The sequence below is a fragment of the Tachysurus vachellii genome, chromosome 21 (genome assembly GCF_030014155.1).
Source record: "Tachysurus vachellii isolate PV-2020 chromosome 21, HZAU_Pvac_v1, whole genome shotgun sequence".
Taxonomy (NCBI): domain Eukaryota; kingdom Metazoa; phylum Chordata; class Actinopteri; order Siluriformes; family Bagridae; genus Tachysurus; species Tachysurus vachellii.
The window spans coordinates 16,109,104-16,115,103 of record NC_083480.1 but is presented as its reverse complement, the minus strand read 5'-3'; the positions used below and the strand labels follow the sequence as shown (position 1 = coordinate 16,115,103).

The window sequence follows — 6,000 nt, the reverse complement described above, 5'->3', positions numbered from 1 at the left end:
TTGCATGTTTTATATTTTTTTTGTTGTTGTTGTTTGAACTGTACAAAATGGATGTCTCCTGGGGAGTTAAAAAAAAACTGACAGTGTTTCCATGTTTCAGTGTATTAGATGTTTGTTTTTTATGTATGTAGTTCATTGTGTTTTGTTTGTCGCTGCAGCTGATAATTGAGTCGTGCATCAGAGGTAAATGACAAAAACATGTTACTTGCAGGTTCGGAGAGAAAACGATGGACTGTGTCACTCTCAATTAGACAGACAGGAGAGGACAGGGGGAAAAAAAGGATGTAGAGAAGGACGTCCTCTTATCCTTTATCTCTGTGTGTGTGTGTGTGTGTGTTTCTTAATAAACCGCTGCACCCTGAGGCTTTGCTTTTTCCACAGAAATAATAGGAAACCACCCAGAATGATGACCAAAAAAAAAAAAAACAGCGTACCAGAAACAGATTTGGTCATAAAGACCAAATGAGTCACGATTCACTCGTTTCAGGGGAAAAACAGGCCAGGAAATGAGGCGAGCCTTAATTTTTACTCCTTTAGCTTCTTTGGGGTGGTGGAGTAATGAAACCTGAATGTGTAAATATAATTATTATTATCGTTGGTGCACATTTACTTCATATTTAAAGAAGGTGAAAAATAGAAATCAAAATAAAATAGTAATTACAGATTATTGCATAATAGTCGGGGGCACGGTGGCTTAGTGGTTAGCACGTTCGCCTCACACCTCCAGGGTTGGGGGCTCGATTCCCGCCTCCACCTTGTGTGTGTGGAGTTTGCATGTTCTCCCCGTGCCTCGGGGGTTTCCTCCGGGTACTCCGGTTTCCTCCCCCGGTCCAAAGACATGCATGGTAGATTGATTGGCATCTCTGGAATATTGTCGATAGTGTGTGATTGCGTGAGTGAATAAGAGTGTGTGTGTGCCCTGCGATGGGTTGGCACTCCGTCCAGGGTGTATCCTGCCTTGATGCCCGATGACGCCTGAGATAGGCACAGGCTCCCCGTGACCTGAGGTAGTTCGGATAAGCAGTAGAAGGTGAATGAATGAATGCACAATAGTCTAACACAGGGGTTTGTTTTTAGGGTATGAAAGTGAAACGGAATGTAAAGGTACTCAGAAATATATATACACACATACTGAGGTCTGCAGAGAATGTAAACCTCTGGGTTTTGTGTATATTTATTTGTCGCATGAAGAAAATGTGCATTATGACCTGTTCATTGGGTGAGTCGTTACCATGGAAACCATGATATAAAGTAGCAGAATTGCGGCATTATTACTGTACGAACCTGTGATTGTCAGCCGAACTCCTGAAACTAAATCTCAGTTTTGTTTTTGTTTTGTTTTTTCTTTATAAAGTGTTTTATGGCGTTTTGAGTGCTTCCGCTCTCCTTGTGTGCTCTGGCTTTATTGTGGAGCTTTAAGGAGTCGATATTACTGTGAAATCCAAACAATAAATATCGACGTGAAGCTTTCAAAACAGATAACGACGTGTTACTGACTTCGGAGATTAAAGCCGCGTCGAACCGCTGAACGTAGAGATCTATTTTCTCTCTTTTATTCTTTTCCTTCTCGTCTCCTTCCTCTGAATCCTTGAATGAACCGTTTCATGGCGGCGAGTTACAGCGTGAACGGCTGAAATCTTACAGAGAAAAAAAAACCTTATTCAAACGATTCTGTCTGCATGTGAATTTTTTTTTTCTTGGTTTTATGTCAAATGATATTTTGATCTTCAGGACACCTTCTTTGAAGACAACGCACATTTAATATTTCATTTAATACATTTAACTCCTAGCTCTGGGTTGACTGAGAAATGTTGGTGCTGCAGGCAAGAAAGCATTACGGAATTAATTTATGATTTATTGAGTGTCATCATTTATTCGGTAATATTTAAAGCATTGGGACGCAGGGATGTTGCCTGTCTGACTGAATCGACACACAGAATGTGGACTGGACTGAAATACTCACTCATTAAAATATAACAGCATACAGGATCATTTCAGGCAGTAAAAATTGTACAGATGGAGGGAGAATTGTACTGAATCCTGACACTTTAATACAATAAACCAGGAGATTTACATTTACGTTCACAGCGTTTAATAGTCGTCGTTATCCAGAGCGACTCACAAAAGCGCTACATGGTCTAATGAAAAACATATATTTATGCTAGTACAAATACGCCATGAGATAAGAATACTATAAAACTGTGTGGAATAAAACACTTATTAGAGGCATGCTGTTATACATAAGTCATAAAGAGTTTAAGAATCTATGAATCTTATCTTCAGAGTGATTCAGGGCCTCAGATCGCAGAGCGACTCTGAACAAGGAAAATACAACGACGTTTACCTCAGAGAGGAGGCGGGGCTTAAGCTGTTGCTAGGTGACACATTCTTTTGAAGACTGTGATCGGTTGTTCAATTTACAAATAGATGTGCTTTTAAAATCTGCTCCATTAAAAACCTTCACTTTGTCTCTACGTTCAGATATTTGAGTCTGTATCGTGTAGGGATTACGTTGGTGACCGATCGTATTAGAGATGTTCTAACATCTGTATGTTATAAACAGATGTTAGAACTATTTCTTAGTAACTAGTTACCGTTACTAGTTACTTCATTCAAAAAGTAACTCAATTACTTTGTTGATTACTTATACCAAAAAGTAATGCGTTACTGTTAAAAGTAACTTTTAGTTTTATGCATTATGGTCTATACCTGGGGCGGTTCTAGAGGCGGGGCCACAGGGGCCCTGGCCCCTGCTGAAATCTGATTGGCTCCTGATTGGCCCCCGTTACATCAATCGTCGACGAGAAACCGTGACATATGCCAACACCTGTTGGCATTTGAAACAGGAACGACTGCAGAAATGTATTTGCACTGTACTGAATAAATTATTTTGTGTGCTTGAATGTACCCTGTACTTGGCCCCTGAATGTAACATGTGGCCCCTTAATGGCCCCTGTTACAGAAAAATCCTAGAACCGCCTCTGGTCTATACAAACACAAAACTGTTTGTTGATCTGTCCCTGGCTAACAGTTCGGTTAAAATCTAGCCGCTGGTGTTTGGCTGGAGGGGCTTGACTCACTTCGAGTGTGTCGACTCACCGACACCGTGTTAGCTTCTAGCTTCGTCGTGGCATGTAGTTTCTGGAGGTGCTTCGACAGATTGGAGTTGCTGTTTATCGGACCTTCGAACAAGAAAGACACAGCTTACGTTTGACTAAAAGGTTTTTGTCTTTATGCTCAACTAAAGTGCAATAATGAGCATATTTCCATTTTGAGAAACGGAATAAACGGAAACACGCCACAGTGCGACGTCTTCGTGTTTACAGCGGTTAGCATCCACCAATCCTACAATGCGTCGCTGCTGTAAACAGGTTAGTCTGTAGGCTACACTTCAGCCTAAATGAATTCATTTAAAAAAGTAACAGACAAACGTACCATATGGTAACGGTAACGGAGTTAATTTATTTAAAAAGTAATGCGTTAGAGTATTAGTTACTGTCAAAAGTAACTGCTTTACAGTAACGCGTTATTGCCCAACACTGGTTATAAATGTAATATAAATGTAAATGTAAACATCTCCGACACAGAGCAGAAATGTTAGAGACAAATGATCATTTCTGCCGCTATGGCATTTTCTAATCTGATAAAGAAACTCTTAATCCTCTTAAACGTCCTCCTCACTACTCCTAACACTTTTTAACCTTATGAGCTCTTTTAAGTGTTAAGATGCTTTATGAAGAACTTTTATGTTATCTAGGAGCTTCACGTTTTTGACTTGACTTTAATTTAAAATCTAAAAAAGATTTTTTTTATTCTTAGAAATTTTTATCCTTATTATTTTACTGTAACATTCCTACATAAGAATCTATAGTGCTGGACCTGAGTCACCCTTCCAGCTCCTTTTTACAATTTTACACTCCATCACTCTTCGTGACCAGTTAGTAAAGGAGAAAAAAAACAGAGCATAAGTCAGGCGGTTGTGTGGAATTAGTGCTTGCTTCAAGGCTAAAGTGTTTGTGTTGAGGTACAGTAGATCTTCAGTCTTTTTTTTTTCTCAACCAAAGAACAGCCTTGATGCAGATCCTCATGAAAGATGAGTGCACTTGCATTTATGGGATTTAGCAGATGCTCATCTCCAGAGCAACTTCATTTTATTTCACTTATACAACTGAGGGTTTAGGGCCTAACTCAATGACCCAGGAGAAGAAGCTTGGCTACTGGAGGGATTTGAACTTATGACCTTCAAAGTAGTAGTTCAAGGTCTTAATCTCTGACCTAAGAGTCCAGTTTCAGTGGTAGCTCACGTTTGGTGGCATGTGCTTAATGCATACAGTGAGTGCCTTTAGGTGTGTCTAGGTATATTATGGTTAAGTAAGAAGCATCAGTTGAAGGAAACTGATGCAGGGATCTAAGGGCATGCAGGGGAATATCTGCCATGAACGAGATGATGATGGTCTGAGGGATCCTCAGAATGATGAAGAGACAGGGTTCAGTGTTAACCCCAGGGAAAGTAGGAGCAGTGTGAAACCTCTAACTACATAAACCCAGGATCCCAGGATTGTGAAAGCTCTGAGAATATCTGACCAGTGAACTTTATTCATTCATTCATCTTCTACCGCTTATCCGAACTACCTCGGGTCACGGGGAGCCTGTGCCTATCTCAGGAATCATCGGGCATCAAGGCAGGATACACCCTGTACGGAGTGCCAACCCATCGCAGGGCACACACACTCTCATTCACTTACGCAATCACACACTACGGACAATTTTCCAGAGACGCCAATCAACCTACCATGCATGTCTTTGGACCGGGGGAGGAAACCAGAGTACCCGGAGGAAACCCCCGAGGCACGGGGAGAACATGCAAACTCCACACACACAAGACGGAGGTGGGAATCGAACCCCCAACCCTGGAGGTGTGAGGCGAACGTGCTAACCACTAAGCCACCGTGCCCCCCATCCCCCCCACCCCAGTGAACTTTATTTCATTTTAATCTGTTTTGATGACAAACTGTTTTGAGATTTATTTCATTTGAATTTATGAAATAAATCGTTTCAGTAGACGTGACTCACTCTTCATCCAGGTGAATGAGTGGGACGGGGGGGGGGGGGGGGTGTTAGACGACGATTGTGACGATTCAATAGAAATATTTAAAAAGTGAATCTCATATAAAAATCTTTTATAAAAAGCCCTAGTAATCTCTGTTTATGGGACTATTTCTGTTCAACCCATTTCCATTCTATTGTGCTTCTTTTCCCTCTTTTTTATCAGTCTTTCACGAGGACCATTTTTGCTCCTTTTCTCTTACGTAACACGTCTTAAGGCTCGGTGAAATTCGCTTTACAATAAAACTGCTCTTGTCCATGAAAGGTATGAATAAAAAATAAAAAAAACAGCAGGTGCTCACAGCAACAACGGCCTACTTCATCCGTTCATTACGGAAAAACAGCCAGCTTTTTGGCTCGGCGATAAAAGGACGGCTCGTGCTCGGGATTTTAAAAGCGAGCGAGATCGTATGGATTTGACTTTAATTATGCGGTGTTGTAAATATTTGCTCATTACAGCTGAACTGCAAAGCCAACATGCTGCTTTAGTAATTATCGATGCAGCTGTTTTGTCAGCATTTTAAAGCCGTAGGCATTTTTTTCTTTAATTAAACGACAACACTGTATTCAGCTCTTCAGATAAGGTCTTTCCTTTTTTTTCTGTCCTTGTTTTTCTTTTAATCTTTATCTGACTCTCGTTGTTTACGTAGTGATGATGGACATCGCCTGCTGCTCAGTGTGTGTGTGTGTGTGTGTGTGTGTGTGTTTATACCGTGTGGTTTTAGTCCACACTCATCAAAAGCACTGAAGTGACAGGAGGGACGGAGGTCATTTTACAGCCGGTCTTATTGACAGATGAGAGCCGAGGCTCTGTAGACCAGATGCTGGCTTTCACACAATAGAAAGAAAAACAACACAAAACTACACCTTTGTTGTGTATTTACATCCTTCTTT

At 40.9% G+C, this 6,000-nt stretch overlaps 1 protein-coding gene across 3 annotated transcripts in view; it reads left to right on the top strand.

Moving 5' to 3' along the window:
- The window catches only part of LOC132837524 (potassium channel subfamily T member 2), a 97,892-nt gene that overhangs the window by 65,766 nt on the left and 26,126 nt on the right, over positions 1-6,000 (top strand). The window lies entirely within an intron of this gene.